The sequence below is a fragment of the Balaenoptera borealis genome (assembly GCF_965194805.1).
Source record: "Balaenoptera borealis genome assembly, chromosome: 8".
NCBI classification, from domain to species: Eukaryota; Metazoa; Chordata; class Mammalia; order Artiodactyla; family Balaenopteridae; genus Balaenoptera; species Balaenoptera borealis.
The window spans coordinates 114,153,933-114,168,629 of record NC_138865.1 but is presented as its reverse complement, the minus strand read 5'-3'; the positions used below and the strand labels follow the sequence as shown (position 1 = coordinate 114,168,629).

General features: G+C 53.2%; 2 protein-coding genes and 1 long non-coding RNA gene across 35 annotated transcripts in view; 1 reads left to right on the top strand and 2 right to left on the bottom strand.

Moving 5' to 3' along the window:
• The window catches only part of RALGPS1 (Ral GEF with PH domain and SH3 binding motif 1), a 285,958-nt gene that overhangs the window by 87,410 nt on the left and 183,851 nt on the right, over window positions 1-14,697 (bottom strand). The gene's annotated exons all lie outside the window — the stretch shown is intronic.
• On the bottom strand, window positions 7,918-12,154 carry LOC309633494. 3 transcript variants are annotated; one of them, XR_014247568.1, is made up of 3 exons: window positions 11,987-12,154; window positions 9,148-11,559; window positions 7,918-8,766 (listed from the first exon to the last, which is right to left on the bottom strand). It is a non-coding gene; the product is annotated as an uncharacterized lncRNA (long non-coding RNA). The 3 variants fall into 3 exon arrangements; XR_014247569.1 differs by having other exon boundaries at window positions 9,152-11,559; XR_014247570.1 differs by having other exon boundaries at window positions 7,918-9,260; window positions 9,533-11,559.
• The window catches only part of ANGPTL2 (angiopoietin like 2), a 33,992-nt gene continuing 31,597 nt past the window's right edge, over window positions 12,303-14,697 (top strand). The window contains exon 1 of the mRNA XM_082402371.1: window positions 12,303-12,690. The gene's annotated coding sequence lies outside the window, so the exon portion shown is untranslated. The remainder of the gene's footprint in view (window positions 12,691-14,697) is intronic.

Genomic DNA, 14,697 nt, shown 5'->3' with positions numbered 1-14,697 from the left:
CCAAGGCAGGGGCAGGGAGGCAACTCTATGACTAAAGGACTGTTGGTCATGAGGCTCTGCGGGCGTGGTTCTGGGACCGACAGACATGCAAACCAAAGAGGGAAAACTAAAGGAGGCCATCTGGAGAGATACAAAATGACCAGTGATCTCCCGAGGACCCAGTGTGTTGGAAACCCAGGATAATGGGGTTCCCAGTTACTAAAGGAAGAGAGCCAGCATTTACTGAGCACCTACATTGTAGCCTGTATTGCACTAGGGTATTTGCACTCACGTTGATTCACTTATTCCTGCCAGCCATTCTGGGAAGGTGGTGTTACCATTCACAGCTGTTAAATGAGGATACTGAGATGCAGAGAGGATTGGTAACTTTCAGAAGTCACGTGGTTAGTAAGAGGCAGAGGTAGAATTCAAGCCCAGGCCTGGCTGACCCCCATCAGGCCACCACGACAGCCATGGCCCAGCAGGGAGGGAGGGAGCTGGCGATACACCCGTCCTCACTTTCTTCCCACCCTCTCATCACCTGCTGGCACCTGCCATTGGCCAAACCCAACCCGAAGCCAGAAGGCAAGGGAGCCCATCGAGGCAATCCATACAGGTCAGGCTCTGGGCACGGGGCAGCAACTGGAGAATATTCAGCACAGGGGAAACCTGTCCCCTGCCCTCCAGGGTTTCAGCCTCAGAGCTGAGACTTATCCAGTCCAGCACAGGGAGGGTGAGAGGAAGGGCAGTGGGGGTGGTCTGGAGGCTAGCGGGGCTGAAGGAAGCCTCCTGCACCAGCTGCCCCTACTCCCTGCAGGGCCTGTGTGGGTGCCCCTGAGATGCCACACTCCAGACCTACTAGTCAGAGAAGCCAGGGCAGGTCTGAGAGCCTTAAGCCCAGGAAGATGCAGAAACAACCCATTCTGATTTTCAAGGGCCACAGCTACAAGTTCTCGCCTCTCCCTGACAGGGCCTGCTGCAAAGTTCCCCTTCCAGCTTTGGGGCAGCAGAGCCATGAATCTTTGCTGAAAACAATTTCCAGCAAGCCCAAGGAGACCCTGAGCTGTCCATGTCTCTCCAGAAAGTAACCTTGTGAGTATCCACCTCAGGAGCTACCTCAAGGATGAAAACAAACTAGTTCAAGGAGTGGGGTAAGTGAATGGACTTTTTCCAGTCCACTCCAGCCTGAGGGGACACACAGGATCGCATTAACAGCAATTCAAAAATGTTTTATAGATCCCACCAGCATATCTGCAGCACCGCAAACTCATTCCCAAGTTTCCCCCCAGTTATTTCTGGTAGTGTCTGGGGTAGGGTCTCCTCACTCCAGCTCCTTGTTGGCACCTGTTTCCCCACACTCCTAGAGGATGGTGCCCAGCACTACCCAGCTGTCAGTGCTGGCTGTGGTCAGGGCTGCCATGTACAGCTGCACAGGGCGTGCACTGCCCAACTGGACAGGGCAGTCCCGACTGTGGGTCACTACCTTGTTCCCAGAACTCTACTTCTAGGGCTCCCAAGTGGCAAATCTTCAAGGTGCTTATCAGTGCAGCTCGATGCTCACCATATCAGAGTCGTGCTGGGTTTCTGTCAGCTCTTCCTCCAAAACCTAGCCTGAGTCCAACCACTGGTCACTATCTCCTTGACACTGCCCTGGTACCAGTCCCCTTGCTTCTCACCTGGACAGCCCCTCAAGTCTCCTAACGGTGTTCTCAGCTCCATCCTTATTCCGCCTGGACCACTCTCCACCCAGCACCAAGAAGGACAATGAGAAAACGCAAAGCAGTGCATATCATCTTCCTGCCTGCAACCCTCCAGGGGCCTTCACTGCGCTCTGAATCCAACCCTAAGGCCTCACCTGGCCTACAGGACCTGCCCAGCCTGCCTCTCTCACTCCGCCTCCCTCCACTCTCCTGCTTGGCCCCTCTGCTGGGCCACACTGATCTTTCAGGGCCAAGCTCATTCCCATCCCATTGCTTTTGCATGTGCTGTTCCTTTGCATGGCTGCCTCTTTCCAGTCTTTGGGCCTTGGTTCATGTGACCCTCCCTCCTAGAAGCCTTCCCTGAGCACCCCGTTTAAAATAGCCTCCCTCCCACCCCTACCCACCCCCATCTTTCCTATTCCATTAACTGGTTTCATCAGTCTGGAAATTATCTCATCTCTTCATTGTCTGCCTCCTTAAAGAGACATACACTCCAAAAGGCCAGGGGCTGTGTCTGTCTTGTTCACTGCTGCGTCCCCAGCTCCTGGCACTGTAAACATGTGTGAAATAACTGAGCGGATGTCTCCCACAGAAGAGGGGGCCTTTGCTCCGCTCCACGGCACTTGCTGGGACTTGTGGCCCCGAGTCTCACGGTTCAGCACTGCGTGAGCCCTGGTCTCACCACGAGTGTAGTGAAATCAGCTCCTCCGGCCTCTGCTGAGAGCCCTCGATGTCCAGAGCTCAAGCGCAAGCTGCTCTCTGGGAGCCAGGCCGGATTCAGGCTCCATCCTGGTGGCACCGGAGGTCCACATGCCTGGGTCTGCGTCTTTGCTCCATCGCTTCAGCTGTAGGCCCTTGGGCAAGCTACTTAATCTCTCTAAACCTTATTTTCCTCAGCTCTAAAAGGAGGAAAGCGGTGCTTCTTACCACCTGGAGTTGTTGTGAATATAAAGAAGATAATTCACATGGACCTTTCGCACAGTGCCTGCACCCAGTAAACACTCAACCAGTGTCGCCGCCATTACTAGTTCCCATGAGGTTGTCTCCCACGTGTTCTTCCGGGACCCGAGCGCAACCATCCTCCCATATCTGCTCAAGCAAAGCAAATCCAGAGCCCCCCTCAGGCTCTGGCTCATCGTTTTGGATGCCAGCTATGGATAACTTGTGAACAGCAGCTCCCTATTGGTTCATTGAGAAAGATGAAATGAGGGATTTAAAGAGAAATGATTAATATCTGTATCCACAGAGATGCACACAACATGGGCCTATCCTCAAGGAACTCACAGTGCAAGAGAGGAGAGCAGATCTGCAAGCGAACGCATCCACTGGGAGGGGGCAACATCGGCGCCGAGCGGTGGCCCCGTGGACTCAGGTGGCCCCCTGCAAACACGCAGCCCGAACGCTACAGAGAACCTCACATCAAGTCAAGTCAGATTTTATCACCAAATGAACTTGTGCCAAACTTCTAAAAAAAGGCTTGCTGGGGTTTTTGGTTTGTTTTTTCCTTTTTCAGCGATTTGAGGTTCTGAATTTGCGGAGGAGGGAGTGAGCTCTCGCGGTCAGGGCCAAGTCATCCATCAGGTGCAGCAGGCATAGGGCCGGGGGCTCACAGTACTATCAGGGGCCCCCCAAATGTTCTAGCTTCTTTTAAAATGAGAGCAAAAAGTGAAATTTTAGGTCAGAAACTGCTTTACTATATAATGTTAGCATATTTGTCCTTACACCAATGCAGTCATGGAAGATGGTTTTTAATATTTTTAGTGGGGGAAGGAGCTCACCCAAGTGCCCAGGGCGGGAGGGAGTCACGGGCCCTGCTTGGAGTGCCGCCCGCACAGACCCCGGGAGGACTGGCTGAGATAAGGCCAGGGAACGGACGGGCACAATGCCCGATACGGAGTAAACAGTAAATGATGACGACAGTAACGACCATGATATTTTCACAGTCTCTTTTTTCTCACCTACAAAATGGAGTAACTGCTGCCCTCCCCACCCCCAGGCCTGCCATGAGACTCAAGGGAGACAACAAACGCCAAAGCACTTTGGGGACCAGCTCTGCCGGCAGAGGAGAGGGGCTAAGACTGGGGACACCGACCTCATCCACTTGGGACCAGGAACATGAGCGGACATCCCTCTGCTGCCTCACCCACACCTGGCAGGACGGCCCCGAAAGGCCCATCACAGGTACTGCCTTCCTTCTTGTACCTGCCTGGCAGATGGAGCAGTGGAGAAGGGGGGAGGGCAAGGCTGGGGCAGGGGCACCCAGGAGCCAGATCAGTGGAGGAGGGAGTTACTCAGGACCCCCAGAGCCAGCTTGGGGCAGGCCTGGGGCAGCTCGTCAGGGGTTTAGACACAGCCTCACCATGTCAGGGCGGCTGTCTTTCTCTCCTTGGTCTCCTCCCCGCTCTCCTCCTAGGTAGACTCCCAAATGGTGCTCCTTGCTGCCCTCACCCCCGAGACCCTGAGTCAGAAACCCTGGATGAGCTTTAGAAGGCTAGTATTCCCCTGCAGTCATTCAACAGTCATTCAATAGCATGCGCTTCTATGCGCTAGGCCTCAGGCGAGGTGCTCAGGCCAGAGCCCAGAATGAGGCAGCCCCAGGCCCAGCCCTCGGACCTCTATGATGACACCAGCCCACCTCCCCGCCAGCGCCAGCACCTCTGCTTCGTGATCCCACCCTGACCTCATGCCTGGGGAGCTCACTCCATCAATCTCTTGCCAGAAGCCCTCATTTATCTGCTCAGCCACCTCGCTTGGCCTCAGGACGGATAAGCAAGGTCGGCAACAGCTTGGCTACTCCTCGGGACGAGAATTTCAGCAGGTATCTATCTGTAAGCGAACTGGGGTCCTTTCCCACTGACCGTAAAACTGCCTCCAGTCCCTCATCTCCTGTTTAGGACAAAGGTCCTGTCTGATACGGACAACAGTGTTCCAGAACCAACCGTTTTTAAAAATTTTATGCTGGATGGGGATGATTTTAAACAGCTTTGGAAATTTCCTGTGAAGTGTTTGTTACGAACCTACGAAGAAAACCAGGAAACGAAAATTAAATCTCTCCTGTCTCTGTTCTTCAGTCTCCCCTCTTGGGGACAAGCCCCCACGTGAGATGCAGGGTGAGAGAGAGGCGACAAACCAAATGAACATTCCTTAAGATACTGTTATGAAGACAAAATGAAAACCAGTCAACTGAAGTCTCAGCAAATTGGCTTCGGGCAAATTGGCCTGGAGCCCATAGTTGGTGCTCAGATGGGGTTTAATAAGTACCTGTTGCCTGAGCAGCGAATGTGTTTGTCAGGTGATGTCCAGGCTTGAGAAGAGGCACTGCCCTGACTCTGTCCCCTGGCAGGCGTGTTGGGAAGTCGCGAATGAGATGGACGAGCTGACAACAGGCTCTCCAAACTGCTTTGTAACTGAGCACGCACCTTGCGCTGACATTTGGACAGATTTGCCCGGCAAGCACTTAACAGACACAGTGTCCTCGAAGGGCTTTCCGTGTGCTGGGACATCCTCTGTGACACTGGGTAGTATAGGATGACTATTAGCACTGTCTTAGATACTTCCCATAAAAGAAGTCTCCTAACTTCTCCCCAGGAAACATGTGGCTCCCCTGCCAGACATGAGGCAGCAAGTCACAGGACCCGACCACGAGGCCTCCAGGAGAGGAGGGGACCAGCTGGCTCACGCTCAGCTCAGAGGCAGCTGTGTCATTAAATCTGGATGGATGGACGCTTCTGGCAGTTCCACAGCCTCCCTGATGCTCAGACACTCCCGTAGGCCTTTCCAAGACCAGCTGACCAGGAGAGGAGGGGCCCTGCCTTTTTGTCCCTCACCCATGGCTCAGCCTCACTGCAGCCTTGATCACTAAAAACTGCCACACTTCCTCGAATCTGAGAAGTCGTCAACCATTAAATGGGTCATGTTCTAGTAAAAGAGAAAAAGTACTGCCAATTAAACCCTGATATGCTACTAACTTTAAGATGCCTCTTGATTTCAGAGATCCTAAAACAAGAAAAAAGTGTTAAAAAGTTAGAATCGAAGAAATGTAAGTTGTTTTCAGGACAACACAACCGTGTTCCTGCTATCTTTGATGTAAGTCTTCATCACAGTCCCATTACTGCCTAGCAGTGTGGCCTGGTGCAAGGAAGCTCACTTGGCCAAGCCTCACTCTTCTTGTTAGTAGAACAAAATAGTAATACTTCCCTCATAGGGTTTTGGGAGGAGAAGAAAAAAAAGATACCTATAAAATATTGAGCTTGACACCCAGCCCATCGCAGGTAGCTACGTAAGGTGCTCTAACAAGGCTTGTGAGGCCACACATTTCTTTCATCTTCTAGTGCCCTGGTGGGTACACTGAGCTGAACCAATCTATGAATTATTGGGGCTGATATTTCCCAACAGACTATGACCAAGAACAGGGAGGGCAGACAACTGAATTAAAGACCACCAACCAGCTGGCTAGGTTTATGGTAGGGCATCAATACAAAGCAGGAGGTTTGGGTGAGAAGGCGAATTCAGTTGGGATGTGGGGAGGTCCAGTTCCTGAAAAGGAGGAGTAGATTGTATTGAACTAACCCTCTGGTCAGTAACAATGATAAAAGCTGGACAATATACAAAAGACAACTGCTTGAAAGCACTTGAAAGCAATCCAAAGCAATAGAAGCTGGAGGAGACATGGTCCTTGAAAGACAGGAAGCACACTAGGGTATTTCCCTATTCAAGGTGATACACAGAATGACAAAACAGAATGCAGCAGCATTACTGGCTGGGAAGAAGAGAAAGAGATTGGACCTTGAGGATGGAAATTGAAGGGGAAAATGCTAGAAAGGAGAAAGCCACAGAATGAGGAGCTCCAAAACTACTACATAAATTCCCCTTGAATCCTTAGTTAACCCCTAAATTGTATACATGGAGAGGGAAAGAGAGAGAGAGACAGAGAGACAGAGAGAGAGAGAGAGAGTCCTGGGAGCCCAAAAGAAAGCACCAGCTGAGAGGCAGAAAGTTCAGCAGCTGCCTGAAAGATGGAGTTTGGAGTTCAAGCCCTGCCAAGTTAATGGGGCTTAGCCAGCACTTAAGGCTCTCAATTTAATCCCAGAAAGGCCATGCCTTACAAGTGAACACAGGATTAAGGGTTATACTCCAGGATTAAGGGCAAAACCAAAATAAACCTACCTGAACAAAACCTAAAAACCAAGCCTCCACAAGATCAAGGGAATATGCCAGTAATTTAACTGCCTGCCAGAACAAAACACAACATTCTTGAGAGGAAGACAATAAAATACTGAGTCTTTTCAACGTAGCATCCAAAATGTCCAGCATACAACTTAAAAATTATAGGTGTGTGAAGAAGCAAGAAAATGTGACCCACGATCAAGAGAAATAATAAAATTAGACCCACTGATGACCCAGATGTTGGAATTAGTAAAGAAGGACTTGAAAATGTGTACATGTTATAAATATGTACAGGGTTTTCACGAAATGAAGTACAGAATGAACGCATGGATAGAGAAACTCAGAAGAGAAATGGGACGCATAAAAATAAACTAAGTGGCAATTCTAAAACCAAAAGGGTACAGCACCTGACATAAAACATAATTTGGATAAAATTAACAGCAGATTAAATACTATAGAATAAAGGATCAGCAAACTTGAAAGCCAGGTAATAGAAATGATCCAAACGAGCACAGAGATTTTTTTTAAAAAGATAAAGATAAATAAATGGTGCTTCAGTGGCCTGTGGGACAACACCAACTGTGTAAGTGGAGTTCCAGAAGGGGAGGGGAGAGAGAATTGTGCAGAAGAAATATTTAAAGGAATAATGGCCCCCAACCTCCCCCGCCAACACATTCCCAAATTCAGTGAAAAATATCAACCCACAGATCTAAGAAGCTCAGTGAATCCCATACAGAATAAATACAAAGAAAATCAAACCTAGTCACATCATCGTCAAATTACTGAAAATCAAAGATAGAGAGAAATCTTAAAAGAAGTCAGAGGGGAAGAGACCCACCACGTACACAGGAACAACTACAAGGAAGAGAGCTGACTGCTCATTAGAAACAGTGTAAGCCAGGAGACAATGGAAAGGCGTTTCAAAAGTGCCGAAAGGAAAAAAATCAGCTTGGGAAATGTGAAGCCTAAAATGCTGGTAAGACTCTGAGGTTGCGAGGTACAGCAAACCCCCCCTCCCAAGCACCCCTGTCTACGTAACACACGTTATTCATGCACTTCCCCTCCCTCAGCCCCCACCCCTCGTACACAGCTCTCTCAGTAGAACATCCCAACATTCCCAACAGGATGGATTCCCAACACGTGGATGGAGTTAGAGTCTGTCATACAGAGTGAAGTAAGTCAGAAAGAGAAAAACAAATACAGTATGCTAACACATATATATGGAATCTAAGGAAAAAAAAAAAAAAGGTCATGAAGAACCTAGTGGCAAGACGGGAATAAAGACACAGACCTACTAGAGAATGGACTTGAGGATATGGGGAAGGGGAGGGGTAAGATGTGACAAAGAGAGAGAGTGGCATGGACATATATTCACTACCAAATGTAAAATAGATAGCTAGTGGGAAGCAACGGCATAGCACAGGGAGATCAGCTCGGTGCTTTGTGACCACCTAGAGGGGTGGGATAGGGAGGGTGGAAGGGAGGGAGACGCAAGAGGGAAGAGATATGGGAACATATGTATATGTATAACTGATTCACTTTGTGATAAAGCAGAAGCTAACACACCATTGTAAAGCAATTATACTCCAATAAAGATGTTAAAAAAAAACAAAAAACTGTAACTGTCAGGAAGGTGATAAATAGGAAAACACATCAAATTTACACAAACTGTGGGACATAATTAAGATTCTTTGTATTCTGCCACCATGTAAACATCACACATCTTTTTCATTCTGGTAAAAACTATAAAAAGAAAAAGAAAGATTCCCTTTTCCTCAAATGCTTTAGTCACATGACACCCGTCCAACAAGCAGGTGGAAACGCAGGGATGGTGCTCACTGAGGTCAGGAGGATTCCAAGATCTGGGAGCCGTCAAGGTGGAAGCTTGACCAGGAGGTTCCGGGTAAGAGTGGGGAGGAGGCTGGGGGCAGGGAGAAGCAGCGGCAATTTCCCGAGCAATGCCGAGTGCCAGTCAGCGTGCTAGGTGCCTTAGGTATGTTATCTTAATCCTCACACTAACCCCTAGGAGTCAGTATCATCATTGCCTTTTTTAACATGAGGAAACAAAGTTTGAGAGAGAATTAGAAAGTTGCCCAGGTTAGTGACAGAGCTGGGATTTGAGCACAGGTTCGTCAGCCTCTCAGCCACAGCTCTGTACCCTCCCCCGCCAGCCATCCGTTTATTCACTCTGCTGCGCTGGGCTGGACAAAAGGAGAGCTCCCCACAGCCCATGCCACACATGCCCCCGTGCTCAGGGGACTCCCGGGCAACTAAAACGACCAGAGCCAACATTACTGAGCACTTACCGTGTTACACTTAACGTGTCACATCTTATTTAATTTTCACAACAGCCCTGTGAGGTACATCCTTACATCATCTTCATTTTCCACATGAGGAAAGTGAGGCTCAGTGCTCCTGGTGGTAGAACAGGAATGTGACTCCCCAGCTCAGGCTCCCCAGGGGTGTGCTTGATTGCCCAAGGCCACCAACAGGGCAGGAGGTGAGGAAAGATGGGCAGGGCACGGCCACCCTGCTGCTCCTTTCCCACTTGGTGGGATCCCAGGAACTTGGAATTGTGAAAGCAGATCTGTGTAGTAACCAAGGGACTTGGGCTGCACCTATTCCCAGAGCGGGGTAAAGTCCTGGGAATGCTTCCTGCCCCGGGGGGTCCCATCGCCTCCAATCACCTCTCTCACCAGGACAGCTGCAACCAACTCCCAGCAGCTCTGATGCCTCGGCCGCAGCGCCTGTCCATCCAGTCAACACCAGCGTGGCCTTCTTAAAAACAAAAGCCGGAACCCTGTCCTGCTCAGAGCCTTGCAGTGGTTCCTGACTGCCCTTGGGATGAAGTCCGCCCTCTGACAAGGCCTCATCCCCTGCCACGCTCCCCTCCTCTCCCCCGCACCGCACTCCTCTCAGCTCCTGGAAGAACTCACAGTTGCTCTTGCCTCAGGGTCCGCTCCTGTTACTACTGCAGTGTAACAAATTACCACCAAAACTTTGCGGCCTAAAATAACCATTTCCTTATCCTCATGGGTTCTGTGGGTCAGGAATTCAGACATGGAACACTAGGATGGCTTATCTCTGCTGCCTGATGTCTGGGGCCTCAGCAGGAAGACGCTATAGCTGGGGATGACTCAATGGCGAGGGGCCTCTTTCCTCCCATGTCTGGGGGTTGATGCCAGCTGCCAGCTGGGACCTATGGTGCATGCAGTCTTCAAACGGCAGCTTCCGGGTAGCTTGACTTCTTGGGGTCCAGCTTGGCTCATGGCGCCAACACAGAGTGTGCCAGTAAACAAGGCAGAAGCTGCACTGCCTTTTTTCACCCAGTCTTGGCAGTCAGGTAGTGTCACTCCCACTGCATTCTACTGGTTACAAGCAAGTCAGAAACCACCCAGATTCAAGGGGAGGGGGCAGAGATCCTACCTCTCATTGGGAGGAGTGTCAAGGTCTCACTGTGGTGGGGAGATATTGTTGGGGCCGCTTCATGCGCTATTCTCTCCGCCCAGGCCATCCTCCCTCCAACTTCACCACCTGCTAACTCTGACCCATCCTCCAGGTTTCAGCTGAAGCACCACTTTGTCAGGGACCTGCCCTGACTGCTTAATCAGACATCCTGCTTAGATACTCCCTGTGCCCGGCACTTCTTAGGTGCCCGAGTCTGTCTCTCTGTCTCCCCTCCAGCTTGCAAGCTCTGTGAGGACAGGGACTTTGCCTTCCTGGTGCTGGCTCAGAGCAGGTTCCCAAAAAATAAACCCTGGAAAAGAGAGTCAGAAAGAGAGAGAGAAGGAGGAGGAGGGAGGGAAAGAAGGAAATATGCCTGCATCCAGGCTGTCTAGGGTGCAGCTCAGAAGAAGTTAGACCCCTCTCATATGTTCCGGCTGATCTTGAGCCCCCAGCCTGCCATGGCCCCACCAGGACCCTCCAGACCCTCTGGAAAATCCACAGGGCGGGCAACACCTTCACCCCCGGCAGTCGACGTGGGGAAGGTTTCTGTGCCATCCTGCTGTCTGGCTAATGTGGTGGCCTGTAAGATGCTGGGGTCTTCTGGCAAAGAACACCTTTGCCAGAGGACAAGGTCTGAGCAGGATGGGAGAAGCTGAGGCAAGAAGGAAAGGTGCTCTCCTTCTGCAAAGACAGGAGTGGTGATCCTGGGGAGGGGAGGAGCGCGGTGGACCCAGGAACGTGATACACTGTGCCTAGCGGTGCGGAGAACCCCACTAAAGTTTCTCTCCCAATCTGTACCCAAACATCGTCATCACCACAACCATCATCACTAAAAATGTTTTAAAAGGGGAAGAAGAGTTACCACCAACACTGCACAAGGCTGCTGTCCAGGCAGAGGACAAAACTGCCCTGGCTGCTCCTTCCCAGGACTCGCCTCCTCCCACTCAGCAGGCCCGTCCCCCCCCCCCCGCCTGTGCCGATGAGCCTGTAGGGCCGCTCGCTGCGTGGGGTCCAGTGCTGTCTCCTCTCTTGCTCTGACTCCACAAACATTCACGAGCTCCGTCTCGGGGGCAGGCTCTGTGCTGAGGGTGCCGATGGACTCCCATCATGTGTTCCTCGAAGAGCCAGACGGGATGTCCCAGCAGAAGTTCTGGGAGCGTGAGCCCTGGCCTGCTGGACGCCAGAGTCCTGAGTTCAGTCCACTAAGGCCTCCTCGCCCTACGCCAAGGCCTTTCCTGCATGACCTCACAGAATCCTCGCCGCAGCCCTTGGAGGTAGATTACTTGTTTTAGCTCATTTACTGATGCATGAGAGGGATGCCCGGAGAGATGCAGTGACTCAATCAAGGCCCCTCAGGTGGGAAGTGACGGAGCCCCAGCGCTGCCCCCACCCCAGCCGGTGGTACTTCCACTGTCCCAAGCCACTGCTTCTCCCTAACTTCACAGCCCAGATCCTGCTGGCTGCTGTGCAGACAGCCTGGGGCTCCCCCCACCCCAGGGTTTAGAGGCCAGAGTGAAGCCTTCAAGAAGGGCGGCTGACGGGGAGAGGCCGTCTGTGCGGGGCGCCCTGCCTGCCCACCTGGGACTCTGCGGGGCAGGCCCGGAAGAGGCAGCCATCCAGGGGAGGACCCGGCTCCCTGCAGCCCACACGCCATCCCGCTGCCTGCACAGCTGGGGCGGATCTAAACCCATTACCTGAGTCAGAGGGGAGGCTCTCTGCCTCGGCAGAGCGCACCCGGGGCTGCCCGGGCTTTTGGGAGCCGTTGGGCCAGGGAGCAGAGCTGGCCCGGCTGCTCGTGCCAAGGAAGGAGGGGGCCCGCCGAGGCCGCCAAAGCAGGCTGGGGCGGGAGGGGCCAGGCCAGCTGGGGCCGGAGCTAGTGTGACATCACCGGGCGGCCCGCCTCTGTCTGGGGCTGAGGGGAGGCCCTGAGCCTTTCTGGGGCCTGGGGGATCCTCTTGCACTGGTGGGTGGAGAGAAGTGCCTGCAGCCAACCAGGGTCAGGCTGTGCTCACAGTTTCCTCCGGCAGCATGTAAAGGCTCCACAAAGGAGTTGGGAGTTCAAATGAGGCTGCCGCAGACGGCCTGAGGATGGACCCTGCGCCCTGAGCAGTGCCGCCTGAGCTCTGGACCTGCAGAGCATGGCACTGGGGCAGCTGCCAGCCCCCGCGAGAGAAGGCAGGTTGTGAGCCACCCGGCGGGACCCCGGGCCAGCCCCCGCCCCATCCCCGGCCGGAGCCCCGCTGTGGAGGCAGAGCGGAGCGAGCAGAGGCCAGTGAGGCAGGGCTGCTCTGCGGCCGGTCCAGCCTGCGGCTCAGGGAGGCCATGGCCAGGCTGCCCCGCTGACGGCCGAGGTGAAGCATGTGAGAGGCTGCCCCGGGAGCCAGGCAGGAGGGAAGAGGTAAGAGCCCGACTCTGTGGCACCGAGGGACGGGGGCGAGAGGCAGCAGCTGGCTCCGGGTCTCTGGGTTCAAGAACCCTGACCCCTCCAGCCAGGGAAGGGGATGCTCGCAGCTGGGCCCTCCTGCTTTCGCTTGGAGCCAAACAAGGCATCTGCGGGGACAGGACCTGTGGACACCTGGGCAGAGGGTGGCGTTCCGGGGGCGTGAGGTCATGGCTGGGGTTTCGAGGGCTCCATCAGTAAGCCCCACTCTCCTTCAGACAAAGAGCCTTTGGGGTGAAGGCAGGCGGCTCCTGGGCAGGGCTCCGCAGCCGGGGTGTGTGCGCGAGCGAGCGTGAGCTTGTGTGGATGGTTGCCCTTGAGGGGCCAGCGGGCCGATGGAGTCACGGACACAGGGCTAGCCCGAGGACTCCGGAAGCTGTTTTTCAGTTTTGGGTTCCTATGCACCCTGGCTGGAGACTCTGCTGAGGCAAAAGCAAAAGCAAACGCTGTCCTGCGAGAGCCCGGAGCCCTCGTTCAGAAAGTTCCCTGGAGCTGAGCAGCCTCTGCTCATGCCCTCAGCTGGGGAGGAGAGAAGCAGAGGGGTCCAGAGCCGGGAGGGACACATCAGCCAGAGGTTCCTGCCGCTGTGACTCAGGGCACAGCGCTGCCCTGGTTTCCCGGCGGGTCCAAGGACGTCTGGTCCCTCCTCGCACAGGACGGGACGGGATGGGACGGGACGGAGCCCCAGGTCTCCAGCAGGCTGTACGTGGCCTGGCCAGGACACAGGGGAAGACGAGGCTTCCCCGGCACCCGGCAGGGGGACGGTGCAGGCTCTGCATTCTGAGTCCCTTGAAAGCACTCGTTAGATAACATTTCCAAACAGAAATTCTTCACTGATCCCTCCCTTCTCCTCCTGTGATATGTGTGTCACGGGTCAGCTATTGCCTCTGCTGTGGGATTATGAGAGCTCCCAGAGGGCAGTTCGGTTACTCAGAAAAGGATCCCCTTTCACCGGGGCTCTGAGGAAAGTTGAGAATGCCACTTCCGAAGCTGGCCAAATGCTCCCCACATGTATTTTTCCAAATTGAGACAGAGTGAGGTAGTGCTCACAAGCTAGGCTCAAATCCTAGCTCTTCTACTTATGAGCTAAGTGACCCTTGCAGATCATTTAGCCTCTCTAAGCCTCAGTTTCCTTATCTGTAAAATGGGATAACAGTAATGCCCATCTCTTGGTAACAACTAACACTTACATTGCACTTACCAACAGGTAGAGTCCCCACAACCACCCTATAACACGGGTACTGTTAGTCATCACCATTTCACAGGTGAGGAAACTGAGGCACAGAGGTTAAGTGTTGTGCCCAAGGCCACGTGGTTAGTAAATGCCAGCACCAGCACTTGAACCCAGCACTCTGAACCACGCTCCGTTGCTTTCTAGGAGGAGTGCATGGGATCGTGACCGGGAAGGCCTTAGCATGGTACCTGGTGTGTGGCAAAGCCTCAGAAAACATTAGTCACTGAGTATTATGAGCCATAACAATCAGAACTGCAGAGAGAGAAGAGCAGAGACCCAGATTCTCTCTCTATCCTCGATACATTCTGCTGGGGTTGTCAGGAAATCCCACCAGGCTGAGCCAGTGCTATGACCACTACTGCCACCCACGCTGGGGATCCTCCCAGGAGCCCGAGGAGAGGGGCTTTATGTCTGGGGCAACTGCAGCACATCCAGATCCTAGAAGTCCACACGAAGGAGAAGTGCAGATGCACCGACAAAAGGACCTCGGGTGCATCTGACACCAGCCTTACAGTAAGAACATCCTACCCCTCGCACAGCACTACTCCCCTGCGTGCTGGTCCACTCACCAGAACCAGCAGGGAGGAAAGCGAGCTACCACCGTGCTGCAGGAGGTCCACAAAGCGGGAGGACCAATGCCAGGCCTGCCCTGGGGTTGCAGAGGGTGAGGCAGGGACCCCTCCCCCAAACTCCACCCCCATCACCCAAGTCTGGCCACAAGATAGATGGCC